The following is a 20,749-nucleotide window of genomic DNA, read 5'->3' on the forward strand; positions in this document are numbered from 1 at the left end:
TACCTGGCCTTTTAGGACTGAGAAGGAATAGAACGCTCCACTATAATGAGTCACAAGTTCTGAAATTAATTTTAAAATTATGTATGGAGCTTCTGTCAAAATATGTTCTACTAAGAATTGAATTATTACTGTTAGCTCAGGAGAAGACATGATATTTAACTCATAGGAAGAAAACAACTGGGAAATTTAGACTCTTCTTAGCAGTAAATGACACTAAAATAAGTGGCATAGAACACATTCCAACAGACAGCCACAGGCTAAATGAGTGGGAAACATAGTAGATTGATTCATTAGGTTTGCATACCATCAGAGCATGTTTTACGTCCTACCTTCAGTTAGAAGTAAAAAATAAAGGCAGACACCTCAACATTAGCCTTCCTACTATACTGAAAATATCAGCTGTGTTCTCATATGGAGACTATTGCAAAGATCACAGGCTGGTACATTAGGACAACAGCAGGAAGTAGTAAGGTTTTCCTGTGCAAGTGTAACAAAGGGAAATTAAAGCAGAAATTTACAAGAAAATAAAGATGCACACACTTGGAAACAAGTGGAAAAGACAGTCCCCACCTCTATTGCATGCAGAATATACTTAAACATTTTTGTAGCATCTTCACAATGAGGCATACATTCCAGTGATTACTGCTCCATCCTGTACAGCTGAACTGGGAAAATGCCTTTTTAACGTTTTTTTCTTAAATATCTACCTGCCTGCAGATCTATATTTTTCAAACTTACACATTAAGGCATAAAGCATTTACAGCAAAATATTTCTTAAAAATCTATGGATCTACTGAAACAGAATATTACTAAGTCTGTCTGAAGATGCAACACCATCTTCTACACACCTGTCTCCTAACAAGGTTTCTATTCAAGTAGAATAGGAAATAGTGCTGCTTCCTATCAAAGTTTGTGAAACATTTCTAGATTCTACTTTTCCTTTTTAATTTCTAACATTAAAACATAGCAAAGATGAGGTATCTACAGTTTCATATTATTGCACTGTCTTATTCTCCATCAGTTCTCTGTTTGACTCTAGTGTTCTTACTCTGCAGAGTTCCCAGAGAAATCTCTGGGTTAAAAACGGTACTCACTCTTCGATTACTATTTTTTCATTTTTCTCCCACGTCTTCCAACTGTATAATAAGTTTTGTTTATATGGCTATTAAATACTTGATTACCTATAATAAATAATTCCTTAAATGACTAGCAAAATAATGAAGTCCAACCTGCTGTCATAAGCTGAATTTATTGAACTAGTTTGGGCAGGAAATATCCATAACCTATTAACGCTATTAAATTCAGAGAGCAGTAGCTTCTATTCAGAATTCTCTGTTCAGATTGTTCTTTTCTTGACAGAAAGAGATCTAATTACAGCAGGGAAAAAAAAAAAACACAAAAAAAACAAAAAAAACCCACAACATCTTTCAATTACTAACACTTAGCATTCTCACCTCATGATTAGTAAAAAGAGCAGATACATTTGAGAACTTCAGTCAGCACAAATTACAGCCCTTTCACATGATGAGCTTGAATGGGGAACGTTTATCACTGAGTAGAAACCTAACATGTAGAAAAAAAAATCTTTTCCCCTAAAGAGATAGGGGAATCTACCTCCTTTCCACAGCTTCCTTCTCAAAGGGAAGTTTGTGTTTGTAAGAGACAGAGCTGGAAACAGAAACAAACATCCTTAGTTCAAAAGACTTGCAGTGTTGAAGAATAATACCAGATCCAAATCCCTGCTGCCTGCAGCAAGAGTCAAGTGAAAAGCCTACTTGTTCTTCCAATTAAGATTTGTGGTTTTCTTTTGTAGTTGTAACAGAGTTGTTTCCATAGCTGTTTTATGATGTTTTGCTGCCTCTGGGTCTCTAAGGAAAATGAAGCTAAACACCTCATCTTCATTACATATGACATTTATCACAACTAGTCTGCATATTTAAAATGTGTCTGAGTCCTTTAAGAGCATTTGAAAAGGGGAGAGAAAAACAAAAGTGATAAGAGCAGACAAAATCCCATGACAACAATTCAAAAGATAATAAATGAACCAATTTCTTGGATGCACTGTCTAAGAAGGAGACATTAATTCCTGAACAATCATCCAGGAAGTTCCCAAGACCTTGTATGAGAAGGAACACACGTTCTGGCTCCTTTTCTCTCTAATTTCCTGCATGTGCAAAGCATGGTGAGACCAACAAGACACTCCTACTTTTGTTTCTGGGGTTCCTTTGCTATTGTGTTTGTATGACTACACTCCCCATCTCAAAACAAAAATAAAACAGAAAAGGTTTACAGTGAAAATAAGCTGTAAGTAGTTTTAAAACATTTTCAATCATCTCAAAAATGTAGAACTAAAAAGAGAAGGGGAAAAAAAAATAAAGAGAGAGAGAGAGAGAGAAACAATAAGAACAAAGAAACCACTCTGCTGGAAGAAACATTTGGGATAAAACAGCAAGGCAGTAACAGCCAGTTGAACCATAAATTCACAGTATTTTCTGTAAAATGAATTAGGAAACAGCAATATATTATTTCATGTCTGTTGTTAATACATGTAATATTTCTGGTTAGTGCTGCAAAATACACTTACAACTACCAACCTCATATGTATTAGGAAAATGAATATTAGGAGCAGTACACCACCTCCACTGAGCTCTAAATTGCTATCAGCAGGACCCTGGGATATGCATAAGAATTAATGTATTATTTATGTTGATATATTTATCTAGAAATATTTTAAAATTATGCTGCACATGTCCAATTACAACGCACACATAACTTTCAGTTTTATTGTATCTTTCTTAGAATGCACTAAAATACTTCTCATAGACACATTTACAATATAAAAGGGCTTCTCTGAAAGTAATGGCTCTTATTCTATGATGTTGGCTCACCATGTCATAGGTAGGTGTTGGTGATAGAACAGAGGTTGAACCTTCCCATCATTTTCTTCTGTTCTATTTTATTTTGTTACATTTTGTTGCCATGTGACACATGGCAGCAGAAAGGCAGCCCAACCAAATAGCATCAGACGTGGCAGTGCATTTGAAGCATAGGGGTGTTGTTGATTTCTTCCTTGAGGAAAAAAAATAGTACCCACTGACATTTACTGGTTCTTGTTGAATGTTTAAGTAGAACAAATAGTGGATGTGAGCACAGTGAGGTGGTGGGTGCTGCTTTTCAGCAGTAGCAACAGTGCCATGAAAGACCAGTCACATTCCAGGTAGCCATGCACACACTGCAACCTGTCCAAGCCTCTTCCCGTCTCTTCTGCATTTGCTGGGGCCTGTAGCTAAACTGTCAGAATTATAAAGAAATGTGTTTATTATTTCACTTATGAATGATTAAAAAATTTTGAAAGCCAAAAAGTGAAGTGTAACAATCAAAAGAATCATCAGGGAAAATCAATGTTTTAATCATGATTAAGCTCCATCTGCAAGCTTTGCCATCTACACAATGCACAAGAAAGACTGTCTTCTTCAGATCAGCGCCTTCTGGATTTTTGCTAGAATGCAATCAAAATTCTCCTTTAATTCTAACACTTTATTTTAAGATAAAGGTATGAATTCTAACATTGAATAATTCTCTCCTGCTTACTCAATAATCTTCATATTATTAGTTATTAATCAGTTTCAAAAGTTAGAACATTTAATCCACAATTGTCTTTATTGCTTCAATAAACAAGAATCAAAGTCTGTCTATTCACTTTCTCCTATTTGCCGCTCCAGATACCCCTCATCTGCTTTTATTAAGCATCATTTTATTTTCTGAGATTGAATTCACAAGCCTAGCAATAATTAAGTCGTCTCTCATTTTCATTATTTAATTTTTCTCCTTAATTAGCTGCTGAGGTGGCGTTACAGGAGATGGTGCTGGTATGAGCAAACGTCTTTCATGCTGTTGTTAAGCTGTTCATTCTTCTGTTTCTTTAGATTAAACATTAAGAGTTTATTCACTAATCATGTTGCTTTCTTGATCATGTCAGTGTTTCAATATTTCTTTGATAACTACCTTCTTTAAATAAAAAAAAGTAGGGGCAGATTTTTGAACACAATTTAGACATTTCAATGCCTTTGACCCTTGATGTTTTGCCAGGTAACTCTGATGCTACATTAAGTCCTGTAAATCCTGTAAATCTGTTACATGCAGAAAAAGGATTCTCCCTTCAAGTTTACTTCACGGCAATTGAAGATCACATTTTCTGGGGGTGTGAACACCCAAAGAAATTTTAATTCCAGCTATTAATATCGCCTTTGTTCCGCTCCCTCTGTACAAAGGGGCTACAGTTTAGTGTAATATTACAACAGCATGGTATTGTGACTTGGAGAATATGTAGGAAATATCACACTTTCAAACAAAAATTTAAGTCACAGATCTCATTCTCTGTCCCTCAGACCAGCAGAAGTCTGGAGACTTCACAGCAGCACTGTCATGGCAGCTGGAATGCTTGTATGCTCTCCTGTACTGGCCTAACACCTTCTCACTTCTGATCATGTCTTCTGAGAGAGGAAGGTAGATCACTATATATATATATATATATAAGCAAGCTCAATTCACCCAAGCAGGAAATTCAGCCTGAAAAGCTGGATTAGCAGGCATTTGTGTCTATTATCTGCCCAACTTATGATCACAGTGGACAAAGAATCTTTAAAAGTTTTCCATAAACAAGCATAGATAAGAATGGAAAGAGAAACAATAGTAAGATGCACAAGATTTCTTAGCCAAACTGTTTAACGAAAAAGAGAAAAAAGTTGCCAGCTCGTATTTTTCAAAATCACACAAGCACTTATCAGCTTTATTTTTCAATTATCTTTGTGGAGGGTTGCCATTTTTCTCTTTCTTCCCCCTCCAAATCTAAGAAATTACTGGGCCAAATTGCTTCAGTCAGAAGTGGGTTGCTGTGTCCTTATAAATCTGTCATTAATTTCCTTCATTTTACTGTTTACTGGTTCAACTTCTCTCCCCTGAAGCAATTGAAAAAATCTTGCATTATACCTAATCTTTCATGGAGCTAAAATCACTTATTTTAAAGATGCTTCCCAATCCATACCCATTTTGCATGTAGAAAGATTTTCCCAATCTATGCCCATCAAGCATGCAGAGGAATTGCAAGGTTTGGCTGCAAAGAAAAAAAGTTACTTAGTAAGTGTTCCAAAAGTAGCTGAATAACTGGATTCCCAAGCTTATCAGGTAAAGAGGCCATTCAAAATATACCGATGGGCTGAAGCAGGGCAGGAAAACCAGTTTACTTTTTTTTCTTTTTTTTTTTAATTGTGGTACATTAAAAAACAAACAAACAACAACAAACACCAATTCTAAAGGAAAAACAAGAAGAGGAGAGAAAAGTTCCTAAGGCTATAGTTCAGATATACTCTGTTACAGAATAGGCAGGCTTGCGTCTCTAAATACGAGCAAAGTTATCCCATGCACTGTTTACCACACAGGCAATGTAATTAAAACATTTGTGACGTTTTACAACATAGTCTGTTCTTTTTCACTTGTTCAAATTTCAGATTAATTCACCACATTCTGCTTTTGAATTAGTACAAAAAAATTTTGTGCCATAATTTTTCCTTGCCCAATATGGGATACTGGGTGTTATGGGTTGTCATGCTGAATTCTTCCATTTCACAAGATTGCAGGCTTCTCCTTTCTTCTATCTCTTCCCACTATAATCCCTCTTGACTGCCTCTTTAAATTCTCAGACAACTGCCACATCAGAAAAGACTTGATGATCCTTGAGGATTCCTTCCAACTCAGGATATTTTATAACTCTGTGATTATAGGTTTCTAACTAATGGGTACAGTGACAGTGTAATTATCTCATAGCAGAAAACCCGATTCCTTTGTTATCAAATTAGTTAGATTATAACAGGCAAGTTAAATCCTTCTAAGGATAAAATCTGAGATGTTGCTTTGTGCAAAAAGATTTTAAAGAGCAGGAGAAAGATCATTTATCCTATGCTGTCTCAACAGAACTGGAAAACATTCTCTGTCTTTGATCATGAACATTTGTAGTCATCCAGGAGAAATTTCTGATCTTTCATAAACTGCACGTGTTCCTGAAGACAGAAAGCCAGATAACCAACTGCCTTCTTTCTTGAGGAGAAACCCTGATAAATCTGTATGCTAGTTAAATTTAGGCCTTAACCTGAGATAAGAATAGATATGATCTTTACTATCCAAGATTCAGATGAAGAGCCTGCTTTGGAAAGTGTATTTAGAGCATTCATAAGACTTGTTGAGTACTTGGAGTTCATTCAGAGATAATGTCAAAAGAAGGGAAGGCTTTTGTTATCTTTTGCATGGTAGCCTAATGGTCAAAATACCAAACAAATGGGAGATCTACTCCCACAGCAACACTTCCCAGACTAGAAGCATATGGATGAAGGAAGTTTTGAAACATGAGACTACAATGTTCACAGGTCTAGATAATTAACAAATGAAATGAGTATTAGCCTACCCTTGATAAAAAGAATGGATCAAGTCTCCTAGTTCTCTTAAATATTTCTTGATTTTATCCATTGTGTAACTAATGCAAAAGACATAAACTTTCCTAAGAAAATGCACCCAAAAAAGACTTAAACATAGAAATACTCTTGTAGCATTAGATAATGAAGAAAGAAATAAAGGTAACTGTTCTAAACACGTATCCACTGTGAATTCAAAATACATTCTTCTAAGAAGCAGACAATAGCGTACATATTTTGCTGAGAAAGATTACTTAATGAAGTAAAACAAAATAAAAAAAAAAAAAGATGGATAACATTAGGACAAACATTATTTTTTGGAAAGTTCAACTAAATATAACAAAAATATTTGAAAATGACAGTAATAAAAATTTGCTTTTTTTTTAAATATTCTATTCAGGATTGCTATTCAGCTACTACAAATACTCACTGGAATACATCATTTCAAGTTGAAAGCTGAAGAATAAAGGTATGCAAATATCTTTCAAATTCTCTGAATTCATTCCTGTATTTTCAACGTGATAAATAAATTAATAAACATTTTATGCATAAGTTATGCTTTATTGGGCAAAAAAGAAAATATACCTGCCTGCAAATGTAAGACACACTACTAGCACAGCAGTGACAGAAGGCATTATCTCAAAGGGGTGCAAAGTGACCAACTTGAAACAACTCTCTGGAGAGCAGAATAGACTAGTACACATTCACAGATGAAAAGTAGGAAAACATCAGAGGCAGGAAATTTGAACAGCAAAACCATACCTTCCAAGGTATACTAGAACTCTCTGTAGTGCTATATGCTCTTTACTGGAAGCCAAAATTCCAGTCACATCAATGAAGTTTCTCGCAAGTGAGACTAAAATAAACACATGTGGCCTACAGATCTCATCAAAGAAAAGTTTTGCTGCATACTTTGAGAAACAAAAAAAGGATATATGTACTACTTAAAAGTTAGAAACATTCCTTGTTATTTCTTCTTTTTGTAAATGTGTGTTTTGAATTGCTAAGGAATTTATTTCTAGATACTAATTATTGTGAACTGCTAGTTAGAAGCCAGAATAATTAATCTGGAAGGCTTAGAAGCATATTGCTAGCTGACCAAGTAAACAACAAATCATAAGACCTGAAGCAAAATAGAAGTTAAATTTTCAAATCTAAGAATTGTACTAGAAAGGCATACATTTCTCATAATATTCATGTTATACTGTAGATAAATAAAATATAAAACAGGACATTTTGGAAATAATTCACATAGTATTCCCATGATAAGTAAAGATCAAGTAGAATACTTAATCATCCTTACTGAGCCAAAAGAGATAGGACTAGCCACGAAAACAGACATGAATAATAAAGAACTAACTGTAGCTGATTTTATTGAGAAATTCACAGAGAAATACGTGCATAATAATGAGAACTAAAACACAATAAATAATCATCTGTCTGACATAAAAACTCAGTTATTTATAAGTGTTATAAGGGGAATTACTTAGTACAGGTATATTTAGTCTTTTTTCTCTAATGAGGTATCTGGTATGCCTAAAGAACTCAATCAGTGGCTAAAGAAGACAGGAGGGACACAGCTCAGCAGTCCTCTGCAGATTCCACCTCATATCAAGTATGTACAAGATTTCAAGGAACTAAGTAAAAAAAAGTAGCTCTGAAAGACCAGTTTTTCATGATTTCTTAAACTAAACATCTGAGAGTACTTTAGAGGGCCTGAGGTGGTGTAGGAGCCACACCTGGAGAGACTGAGCAGTGGGAGCTCTGCCTCTTCTGATAATTGTAATGGATCATGTTTGTTAAGATACTGATGAATCTTTGAACGTACAATTCAGAGATTCTTTGCATGCCCAATTCTAAAAGAAATTAATTAATAACACATATCTAAAATGTTTGCGAGGATTTTAATGCCTATCCACAGTATGCATTGGGAACTAAAAGCCCTGCATGAGAAAGGGAAGAATTTCTCAAGAAGCTGGCTAAGACGCATCCTTTTTGTGTTAGAAATATTGTGAGGCCTATTGCCTGTATAAATGTAGGTTTCCTTAAAAAAAGTAATGCTAACAAAAAACATATTCCAATAGAAAAGATGTTATTTGCCATATGAACAATGTTAGGTCATGTCCTGAACCAGTCAGTGATTGAGCACCTGTTGAAGCAGTGTAGTCTGCCCTAGGAACACATGTGGAAGCAATTCACTTTTGAGATCAGAAGGGGTAGACTCTGGCTCTAGCCCTCCCTGACCTCACTTGAGGGCTGGTAGCCACAACAGAAGAATCCTGACTTGGAGGTGATCCCCTACAGAGTATTAATCAAGCTCTGCTCCTCAGAAAGGGGTAGGCTATTCCTTCTTTATTACTGGATTGTGACATCTACCTATCTTGGGTGATCTGAAACTGGTTTAAAACAGCTGTATCTGCTATTGCCTATTGTTACACTTTCAAACACACTTTGAAGAGGTTAAGATTTAAGAATCTGTACTTACAGAATATCACGGACAAAAACCAAAGCTATCCACCAGTAAAGAAGATGTAAGCCAACTTTGATGAAAATGCCTGGAATACAGAAAAGAAATATGGAAAAAGAGAAGATAAATATCTACAAAAGCCAATAAACAAAAAATTCTTCCAGGAATAGTTAGAATTCAATTTCAAATGAATCAACATAGCATTCTTTACAGAAATAAGCATAGATCAACACTCCACCTGTAAACATCAAAATAACAGCTTCTGCCTTCAAAAAAGATATTATTTTCCTCAGTGCTCCATATTGCTTTTTCAGAAACCTTTGATTAAAAGACTTTCCTCCATACCAAGGCACTTCTGGCATATCAATCTCTTAAAGAACTTTATTTTCATGATGTTATACTGGTGCTTCCCTATCCCAGGCCTGAATTACTTTGCTTCTCAGACTTATAAGGCAGGCTCTGATCAATGAAAATAAGGATGAAATGTCTGTAAGTGCTGTAAATCTCTCCAAAATCTTTCTGGTACTCCTTTCTGTTAGAGCTACAGCAGTCCATAACTAATAACAGTGATTCATAATGAGTAGGGTAAAAAATGCTACAGACTTGTTTGACTTCCTTTTCCAGAAGAGGATTGTGATCGCAAGCTAGGTCTGGTTAGCTCTTGGGAATCCGTACTTGACCCAAAATCCCTGCCCGAACTACTGACTTAGCACATGCTTTTCAGGGTTTGGTCATCTCCTTGATCACAAATCCAAGTGTTATCATATTTGGACAATGCTCCAGATCATCAATTATGCTTTCCTGTTTTAGCAGTGAAGAGTAGATGTTGTGGTTTCAGCTGGGCCAATGTTGATTTACTTCATAGTGCCTGCTTTGATGCTATGTTTTTGCTTTAGGAGAAAAACAATGTTGATAACACACCAATGATTTAGTTGTTGCTGAGCAGTGCTGTAGAGACAAGGATGTTTCAGTTTCTCAGCTTCTCATACTGCTCTGCCAATGAGGGAACTGGGGAGCACTAGTAGCTGGAAAGGAACAGAACCAGGACAGCTGACTGAAGCTGGCCAAAGCTATATTTCATACCATATAATAAATTATAAAACTAATGGGACTTGGTATGACAGGCAGCTGCTGCTTGGGGACTGGCTGGGCACCAGTTGGTGGGTGGTAAGTAATTGCTTTATACATCTCTTGTTTTGTGTATGTGTATATATATATATATGTATATATATATAATTACTGTTATTTCTCTCTTCCTTTTCTTAGTAAATAGTTTTTATCTCTATGAATTCTACCTTGTTTTTTCCAGTTCTCTTCCCCATCACGCTAGGAAGATGGGAAGTGAAGAAAAGTCAATGTGGTGTTTAATTGCTTGGTGGCAAGTTTTTTCTTTTTTCTTTTTTTCTTTTTTTGTTGGTTTGGTTTGGTTTAGTTTGGGTTTTTTTGTTTTGCTTTGTTGTGTTGTTTTGGTTTTGTTGTTGTTGTTTTTAAGAAATCCTGCTTGGCAAATCTACTGGAGTTCTTCCTTTACCTACATAAGATGTTATATAAAAGATGGAAACAGGTTCATATATAGAGAGAAATAGTCATACATATGAATTAACCCACAAAAAGCAAACTCTTTCACAATTTTTATAAGCTATACATTGTTATATATTCTTTAATTCTTTTTGACTTCTCTGTAAATGTAAGACCTGCTGCTTACTACTCATTAAAGTTCAGCCTTCTTTCAAATCTTCCAAAGAGATCCACCATGGACCAGGAAAACATATAACTGCCTTCTGTCCTCTTTCTATGCAACCTAATAACAAAGATGTGAAGAGAAAGTGTTATAAGATCCTGCTTCTGTTCTGTTCCAGCTCTGACTGAAGCACTGAATCATTAAATAATGTCTCTTCTCTATATTTTGGATACAGTTATCGCATCTTCCTGTGATATAACAACTGTCTTCTCATCTCTGCTGAAAATTCCAGTTGTTTTGCAGAACCTACAAGTGTTATTCTTCTTGGGCAGTTTCATTACAGCCTTCATCCACTTAGTTTGAAACTTTCTTGTACCCTGTAGTGCCCCAGTAATTTTGACATTTTTTCTTTGGTAGCTTTGACCACAGACACTGTGCAACATGATATTCATCTGAAAAATGGAATTAATTGGCGGTTTTCTAAAGAAATACTTTTAAGTTTTATTTAGTCATGATTTTCTATCACTAGTTTTCTTTAATTTATTCCTATTCCTTGACACTGATGGACTATCTTCTATGCTTGTCTTCAGCTGAAATTTGAAGGATAGGAAAAACACTTCAGATGATTTGTTGCAGTGAACTCTCACCAGCATAAATGGCAGAGGTTTTAACCCATGTAATCTCTTGAAATGGCGTATCTTCTCTGTCTCTAACCAATTTATGAGAGGCTACATGGCAAATGATAGGGACAAAGGAACTCTATTCAAAATCCAGAATACATTAGCTTGTCAGAGATCCATTCAGGTGGGTTTTTTGCAAGTAAATCTGTATAACAGCACAGATACAAATAAAAAAAAGTAGTACATAAATTGTTAAATAATCCAGGAAGGGGATAAGCAGAGGATAAGCATTTAAAAATATATATTTCTGAGGCTTTAATTGATGCTTTATTTCATTTCTTGAACCAATTAATTAGTTTAATTGAAGGTGACAATTGCATATACTCTTCAGTGATAAATTTGGACACCCAAGTATATTTCAAATGAATCTTCTCCTATATTATCAATTTCATTTCACTTAATTTTTAAGTGCTCACTTAGGATAGCAGTATCTTTTATATTAGTTATACTATGTATATTATGTGAGCTTATTTTAAACATAGCACAAGAACAAAACCAGTTCTACAACTCTGAATTTTAATCAATGAGAATACAAGTTCCTGCCAACAGCAGGTATACTTGCAAAAACCAAAATTATTATTTGCCCACAAATTATTTTGAAGTTGATTATTTCATTCCTCAATTAATAAAAGAGAAAATAGAAGGTGATATAAAATAAAATCTGAACTTATGGAAAATTCTGTATAAAACCACTATAAAAGAGAATAATTGTCACTATCAGCTCCACTTTGGTTTCTGAATGAGAATAATTCTGATACAGATCTTGAAATTTTTCTTCAAGAATAGGCCCTAATTCAATATTTTTATCGGCATATATAATGGGATCATGCCTTTCTAAATCAAAAGTCTTGGCAAGGCCTATAGCTACTACAGCCAATTTATCATTAGCACTTTATTATTAATAATGGAAAGATATTGTCTCTCTTGAAACTGTTATGAAATATTTGAAATACTTATACGTACAGTAGCCAAAATCTTAATGTACCATTAAAAGAACAGATATTAAAAACATTTGCTATTTTAAGACCTAAAATCTTTATTCTTGGACATAAGAATACCCTGATTTTCTTGAAAATAGTAAATAAATAATTAAAAACTTCAATCATAATTTTCTCAGCTTTATTTGCAGGCTTCATTTGAAAGTGGTCCTGGAATCTTTAACTCTCATTACTTCACATACTACTTTTTGAACAAAATTAGCCTTTTTTCATTATCAAGAGTTATCTAAGAAAGCGATACATTTTTCCTTTGCACTGTATGCTGTCATTTCCAAAATCACTGCCTAAAGGTCAAGATCTTCCACAGGTAGAGGACATGCATTGAGCTTTCATCTGCCTTTCATCTTTTTGAGAACTTCATTGTAAATAAAACAGTGTATGTCTATTTAGTCTCATCTAAACTATGACTTTTTAGTATCACCTGGCTTCTTAGCAATGGATGTTCTTTTGTGTGATTAATTTATTTTAAAGCACTGTTTGCAAAAACTAGTATAAGTTAAAGATAAGAATACCAATGCTTCCCATCATGTTTCTAGCACCCGCTGATATGGGATGCTGCCCAAAATGCACATACTTATATTTATTTGTGGTGAATTTGCAATAAATGAAAGAAATTACTTTTCAAAGATAACATAGAAAAGATACTTCTAACTAAGCACTGAGAACTGCAAGTTGCATGAAGACAAACCTGCTCAGATTTTTCCAGACAGGGTAGTTATGATGCATCAGAAATTTACTGTGTGTCAAATTCCATCTCAGTTTGTAGAATGCTATGGTTTTTCCTTATGTTTCTTCTATTAAAACTAAGTGAGGAGAGGACTGTTAAGCATGATTATTTGAAAGTTGAATGTGTCAATATGGCATCCTTGCAGCAGAGGCCTGCTGCATACTGGGTTGTGTTTGCCAGCAGGTCCAGGGAAGCGATCTTTCCCCTCTCTTCAGTACACATGAAATCACTTCTGTACTGCTGCATAGAATATGGGGCTCGCCATTACAAGACCGAAATCAGCACACCAGGACAACCCAGCAAAAGCCACTGTTATGGCCAGGGGGCAGAAGAAAGGTGAGGGGAAGCTGAGGGACCTGGGCTTCTTCAGAATTAAGAGAATAGAAGAACTTATTGCTTGGTACAGAGAAGATCTTTCTGGAGGGCACACAGCAGCAAGATGAGAAGCAACTAATACAAGAAGGAAAAAATACATTCCAGATATACTTTGGAATTCTGAGCAACTTAATTCAGATGACCCTGCTTTGTGCAAGAAGCTTTACTAGATGATTTCCCAAGGTCCCTTTGTGAGATGACTGGTTTCCTACTCCTGTGAAGTATTACTATAACTCCCCTCACAGGCTCTTAGTCTCTACCTCTGTATTTCCCAAATGCTAGTCTGAGTACCAGCTTGATCTCTCCCTCAGAAGATGACTTTTCTTTCTTGGGTCAGACAAATGCCATCCATAAATTTTTCTACCTAACAATGAGATAAACTTCCGCTACAGTCACAAGAGAGAAAAAGGCCCCTCTAGAAGGAGATTCACTTACATTCATCTTTGGGAACAAGGCTGGTAAATTTCTAAAAATAGGCAAACCTCAGATTTTTACTTTTTAGCCACTACATATGTCTTTAACTATCTTCCTTGGTAGTGCTTTCATCAGTTAGATACAGAACAGAAAATCCTGGAGATCTTTGGAACAATTCAGAGTAATATTGCTAGCATGACCTGCACTAGAAGAATGCACTAAGTGAAAGAAAAAAAAAAAAAAAAGGAAAAAAAAAAGAGCTTTATAGAGTTGATTTCATATGTGAAAAGAGAAGGAAAAATGGAAATGTGAAACATTTTTATCTCTGAAACAAGTTGGACTGTTGTAGATGAGGGCACTTTACACAAGTATGTTCTTACAAAAGGAATAGTATTTATATAACACTCCAATTACAAAGTCTCCTTCAAAGAAATTGCACTCAGGAACCTAAGTCAGAAAAAATTGCTTTCCTTTTGCTCCTTCTCTAGAACCCTGTAGGAGCACAGGTATTTATCACAATTTTGACAACGCTGTTTTGCCAGTCCTTACAGCTTCAGCACAAAGAGCCTTTAAGCATCACATCAGTGCTGAACCTCTCATAGCTAACGAAACCCACAGAGTTGTTGAGACAAGCGCCAGTCTCAAAAGCTGTCAATGGGAGCTTGTATGGCTGCAAGCTGAAGCAACCAAGCTGCAAAAGAAAAATCAAACCTCTCTAGTTGAAGAATGCCAGAGGAAAATGTTACATCATATTTGCACTTTGCTACCTCACTGGTCTTCTGTTTTTCCCTGTAGCATTTTCCCCAAAGATCCGAGTTGTATCAGTTAAGTTCAGATCAAGATCAGGAATATGCCAAAAGCCTGGAGCCCCTGCTGAGTCCTCTCTGCGTGGCACGGAGTCCACTGTTGTAGAAGGCGCTCCAGCAGAAGCATTCTAGGCAGCTGACAGGCATCAGCCCACATGGTGGGCATGCGGCAAGAGAAACAGTGACATCAGTGTCAGCCAAGTCATCAGGGTGTCTGAGCATAACTGAAGATGCATGTTGGAAACTGTCCTGGCTAGGCAAGTGTAAAGGGGTTTCTCCTAGAGATGACAGGAAACCAAACTCCTTTGGAGGTGGTGGATAAAAAGAAGAATGTGCCACTAATCCTATTCTCCTCCTGATTGAAAGAAGACAAATACCATTGTTACCCCACATATTTCTCAACATATCTGTAAATAAAAAGCTACCATTAGTGCTTTTCACCAGATGTTATCTCTGTGTCAAAACTGTTTAGGGTGTGATCTGACATCCTCTCCTTTAGAGAGCATGGAAGCAAAATAAACTGCCTTTGATTTATTAAAGATGAACTATCAGTACTGTAAAAGGCAGAATGGGAATATAGATGCATATTTTAAAAGCAGGGCAGGATGAATACCAGCTTCACTTTTATATATAAAAGGTCGGTCCACAGCCTTTCCTGTTTATTAGGCCTGTCAACATTCATGCAGCCACCATACATCTACACTGATATGTTTTGAGAAGTTTACCTGTGCATTATTCACCCATGATTGCACCAATTTAGAAAAAGAATGCTTCTCTGCACCTTAACTATTGATGTGGATATTAGGTTTTTGGGAGGAAATAATACATGGGAGAGAGCATATGAAAATTAAAGGATTGTTTTTCTTCTTTTATTCTTTTTTTTTTTTTCTTTTTCTTTTTTTCTTTTTTCTTTTTTTTTTTTCCTTTCTTTCTGTTGTTGTTAGGTGAAAGGCTGACATTAACTGAAATTTAAGTACAGGAAGGAAGGGAAGAGTAAAACCACTGACAGACACGTGGCTACAAACCCAGTGCCAGGCACCGCAACGTACATTTACAGATTGAGACCAGTTCAGCATTCAGCTCAAATCTCTGAGAATACTCAGAGGCTGAGCAGCCAGAGCTTTGCCAGCGCTGCAATGGAACTGGTGGGGATACACCTTCAAATTGTTGAATTTAGTCCTCAGTGAACAGGACAATGCACTGTCACTTCCAACAACATGTAATGCAGTCATTCTTTCACAAAATCTATTAAGAAGAGTGTCTCTGATATCAGTGGGGTGTCACACACTGCAGCTACTGAGCAGATAAGGATTACAAGCATTACCTCATTCCCTCAGAGGTGAAATGTCTTCAGTAGACCCTGGCAGAGGGTGCAGGGTGGCTGCTGTTAGATGATGTTGTGATAATGGTGCCACAGGTATCTCAGAAAACAGAAGTCCTGAGTAGGCAGAGTGATCTCAGAGCCTTGTGATGCCCTGTTAGCTCCAACTTCCCACCACAATATAAACATCCAGGATTATTCTGCAGAGCAGAGCAGTTAACAGAGCAGCAGGAGGTAACTGTGAGTCAAAACATATAAAGAGTACAGACAGTGGAAGCAGTCATACAGCTCTTTGCATAAAGAGATACTTAAAACTCTATTATTGCACACTCTGTGCAAACGAAATGGGAGAAAAAAAATAAACTTGGTGTAAGGTGTTTTTTTATGCTGCTTATGTCCCTAAAGCAAGGCTGCTCTTGTCTTTCACAACTGTCAGTGGCCGCTAGTCACTACCTCAACCAAAATGAAATAATCTTCAGAAGCAAAATGAGTAATAGCTCAGCACAGAAGGTGATTGTTGGAGGGCTTTGTTGTCAGTGCTAGCTTGGTTTCATTTCCACGCAGCACATTACAAAGTGCATGATGTTAGTGCTCTGCATCCTGTGCCCTGTTCTGCCCTGCTGCTGCTAAAGCCATGTGCTCCCACTGGCAATAGCTGTGAAGAAGGAAGCATTTGCTCTGCCTCCAGGCATTTCCCCATGGGGAAGACAAGTGCTTGTCAGAGGTGGCAACACCTGCCAAGCTAAAAAGCAATTTACAACAAGAAATGAGGGGAAATTATTGAAAAGAAGGAATAGAAGGAAGGCAGATAGGTTCTGGGAAATGTCCCTCAGCAGAGGGAGGCACAGCTACATCCTGCCCTCCTGTATCAATACTTCATGAAGGTCAGGCTTCAGCTTAATCCTCATAGAGATCATGGCCCGTTCTGGCAGAGCCAAACTCTTCTGGAGATTTGAGTGGCTTTCCCTCTCTAAATAACCACTGTCAGGATGCTACTGCATTCTGTGCCAGATGGCACTGTGCTGCAGCAGAACAGACCACGGCCCTGCCAAAAGCACAGCAGCCATGGCAAGCACTAGCCTTCATGTCCAGGGGTTTGTGTCTGCCATTCCCTCAGGCAGGCAGAAGGAAAATGTTTTCTGAAATCTGGCACTTAGCTGTATGGTTCCATGTATTTTTTATATAGTTCTGAGGTGCCTGGCAGTGCTTTTAGCATTGCCTGAGGTATCCAGGCTTACCTCCCATGTTACTGTCACAATACTTAATTTTCCACCTCTCTCTGTTGTTCAACAGGCAGTAAAATAAGGAAGCAAAGCACACAGCACAGCAGAAAAGGGCAACAGGAAAATTTACACACATTCCTACTCTGTAGGCCTGTGCAGAGTTCAATATGTGAAATGTCCTGGTGACAGGAAGAGCTCAGCTGTAAAAGCTGGTCTATGATATGTGGCAGAGTCATTCTTGGCTCAAACCAGACAACTAGCTCTAGTAATACAAAGTCTGCTGAAACAGGAGTGCAGTTTACAAGCCAGCTTCAATCCATTTGCTTCATGAATGTGTCAGGCTGGTATACAAAAGCCCTGTAGCAAGGGAAACCAAGACAAAAACATTTCCAAGCTAGCTTGGCTAGATGGTCTCCTGTGAAACCCTTGCTACCAGCCAGTAACAAATCAGCTCTCCTTGTATGCACCAAAAGTATCGTGTCGGATGGCTCCAGTCCAAAGCTTGGAAATTAGCTGTGTCAGCACATCTGGGTTTGTATTTTGGCAGCAAAACATAGATTCTGGGAGAAATTAGCAGTAACAAGGCTCAGCTCTAGACCATTTGTATGGAACATAGACATTCAGCCTAAATTAACAGCATGATCCAAGCTCAAAATTGGTAAAACAACCTTTCCCCAGGCTATCCCTACTATCTCATCTTTAATAGGTGCAGTACAATGTGCCATATCTATCATAAACGCTTGCACCTGAAGATACCTTTCCAGAGTGGCATCATGCTAGGTCTTCACCTCTGAAAATGTCTGAATGTGTTTCTCTCCAGATCCCAGCTATGCATAATTGCCATCATTTTATGCATAACGTATCTAATTTGGGGACGTTGATCCTCCCTGCTTTTCAGGCACACTGAATGTCATTCAATCACTTTATTTTCCATAGCCTTGTTCCCTGCCACTATCCTTCGTATATTATGTCTCAATCAGAACTGAAATACAGACTCCTCTTTCACTCATAGCATAAACAGGAATCATAAAATACCACTAAATCTGCCAGGTGTGAACACCTTTGTGCCTTCTTGTAGACTCATCTTCCCATTTGGAAGTATCAGCATGCATAAGACTTTGGAAAAGTACTGAAAACTGAGCTGCCTGGGTCTTGCTAAGCCCCAGAGCCCTGCCACATGCTAGAGGCACAACATCCACAGCTATACCTGGTAGGTAATTCTGGCTCATGGCTTGTGCTGTTGCATCTGCTGAAGCTTCACACCATAAGGCCAACCTGAGACAACACCTCGGTAAAAAGCTAGCTGTGCAGAGCCCCAGTAGCTGGAGCTGAATTAAAAGAATCATTCAGCCCTGACCCTTTGCCTCCACCTAGGCTCCTTGCAGTGCAACAACAGCCCTGGTACTCACCCCAGAGCACAAAGCTGATCCAGCTGCATGGGTGTTCAACCTCTTCCAATATATATATATTGGGATGGCTATTGTTTTGTATTTTTTCAGGCAGACTGTCTGCTACCAGTTGTACACAAGATCTTGAGTATGTATGAGACTGTGGAAATAAAAGTTTTGCAACTATTATGAAGACAGAACACTTACAAAAATAAGAAAAAAAGACAAGTAAAACCTGGTGTTGGATATCTAACTCAAATAATGACACAAACGAAAAAAAAATATACATACACTATTAGAGGAAATTCAGTCTAATGACTTTTCCCTTGCTTTATTTTTCCTTTCCTCGAAGCCATATTTCTGTGCATTATGTTGTCTTGGACTTCCCTGTAACACATCCAGTGATCTCAATGAGGATTTGGACACAACCTGCAAACCCTAAAGTTTCTAGGAGGAAAATCTTCATTCACAGTCTTGCCATGTCTGGTAGTAATAATCCAGATGATATCAAAAGCAGAATGTGTGCAGGAAGCATGAATTTTTAATGCTGGCCACTCTTTTGTTGATACTCTATATTATCTTTTCTTATAAAATATTTTAAATCTTCTTATAAGTTTTCCTGACAGGACAGATAGCCTGATCATGCTGAGTATTTCTATGAAATCACAGTTTGTCACGCTGTTTCTCAGTACTTTTATTTAAGTCTTTTCATCATGACAGAAGGTAGCTAATGAGTGGTGATACAGTTTATAGCTAACAGACACAATTGAGAGCCATTTTCCCTAGTAGTCATTTCAAATAACTCACATAATTTTCCAACAATCAACATTGCTGCAAAGTTTCCTGAAGGTTAGCAACAACTCACCTGTTGGTACTCCTGTTGTGTTCATGTTTTCAGGATCCATCTCTCACTTTCTGTTTGCATTTCTCCACATAGAAGTAGCACAAACCTGGCAACACATTGTGAGACAGCTAAGAAATGGGTTTTGAATGATGATAGGTAGACAAGGAATATATACTAAATAGACTATATTTAGGAAGGCTTTGCCCTTCTGTTGGTCTACAAGTAGTAAACCATAATTTTAACACCCTTACATCTGTGTTATAACATGAACAGGAATGTTTTCAGTATTTCAAGGAAGTATTCAGATGAGATTCACAAAGTTAGAGATATCTGTACAATTTTTCACAAGATTCAGAAGTACTGTCACAAAATTTTAACCATTACAGCAGACCACCTCTTGAGTTCGGGAAGAGAAGGAGCAGAGGACCAGACCTTTCTCTGAGATTATCTTTCCCTCTCCAATCTTGGGCTGTCCAGATTAGATTCAGGTCTCACTTGTTTTCTTTTTAGAGCCAACAAAACTAAAAGTGTTTTACAGATTCATATAAATGAATAAAAAATTAATAAATGCTTTCTACAGCTTTATTTTAACTTTTAATGACTGTTAGCAATTAAAATAATTTAAAAACAAAACAAAACAAAAACCAAAGCACAACAAAACTTCATTTACAGCAATCTAAGTATGCATCCCGGCTGAGAAATTCAAACCAAAGGTTGTCTTTTTTACTCCCTATTTGATCACGCATTTTTTGACATAGCCATGCCAATGGCAAAAAAAGCAACCTCCTATATTTTGTGATTTTTTTCTGAGTTTAAGAAAAGCTGTGCTTCTTCAGTTACTGGCTCAAATTTCCCAAAAGCCACAACATTCATTATAATTATTGTGTGAAGTGGAAGATAACTACTTTTATTAAGGATCATCAAATACAGGATGTCATATTTATAACAAGCACACCTCTAGATGCAGCATCACACTGCACACATAATAATTAAATATAATTTCTCAAAACAGAAATGGTTACAAAATAAATTTTCAACATCTTGTAATAAATTTTTTACTGTTATTAGTCATTACACCTGTGCTAACCATAAATGAAGTGTTACATTCAGGTCTCTCACTAGCTTACAGAATCTATCACTACTAGTGAAACAATTCCCTCCCCCCTCTCCCCCCAAACAGCAGATATAATTACTGTTTGTCTTTAGTCCAGTAAGACCAGGATGTTTGTCTTTACTCCAGTTAGACCAGGATATACCATATTCAACACAGCTTCTGCAATGTTGGCTTTCCAGTACATCTAATTTTGAAATTTTAAAACCACACATACTATTCAGATTTTGCAGGAAATACCTTTACAATT

General features: G+C 36.8%; 1 long non-coding RNA gene across 2 annotated transcripts in view; it reads right to left on the minus strand.

The window, feature by feature from the left end:
* Positions 1–2,769: 2,769 nt before the first annotated feature.
* Positions 2,770–20,749, minus strand: part of LOC116653222 — an 88,326-nt gene continuing 70,346 nt past the window's right edge. Inside the window, exons 2-4 of one of the 2 annotated variants that reach the window (XR_004306738.1) lie at positions 19,410–19,494; positions 5,045–5,113; positions 2,770–3,291 (exon numbers count right to left, since the gene is read on the minus strand). This is a non-coding gene — a long non-coding RNA (uncharacterized LOC116653222). Of the gene's footprint in view, positions 3,292–5,044; positions 5,114–18,292; positions 18,705–19,409; positions 19,495–20,749 lie in introns of those variants that run through there. The other variant, XR_004306739.1, reaches the window with a different exon arrangement.

The sequence above is a fragment of the Coturnix japonica genome, chromosome 3 (assembly GCF_001577835.2).
Source record: "Coturnix japonica isolate 7356 chromosome 3, Coturnix japonica 2.1, whole genome shotgun sequence".
NCBI lineage: Eukaryota > Metazoa > Chordata > Aves > Galliformes > Phasianidae > Coturnix > Coturnix japonica.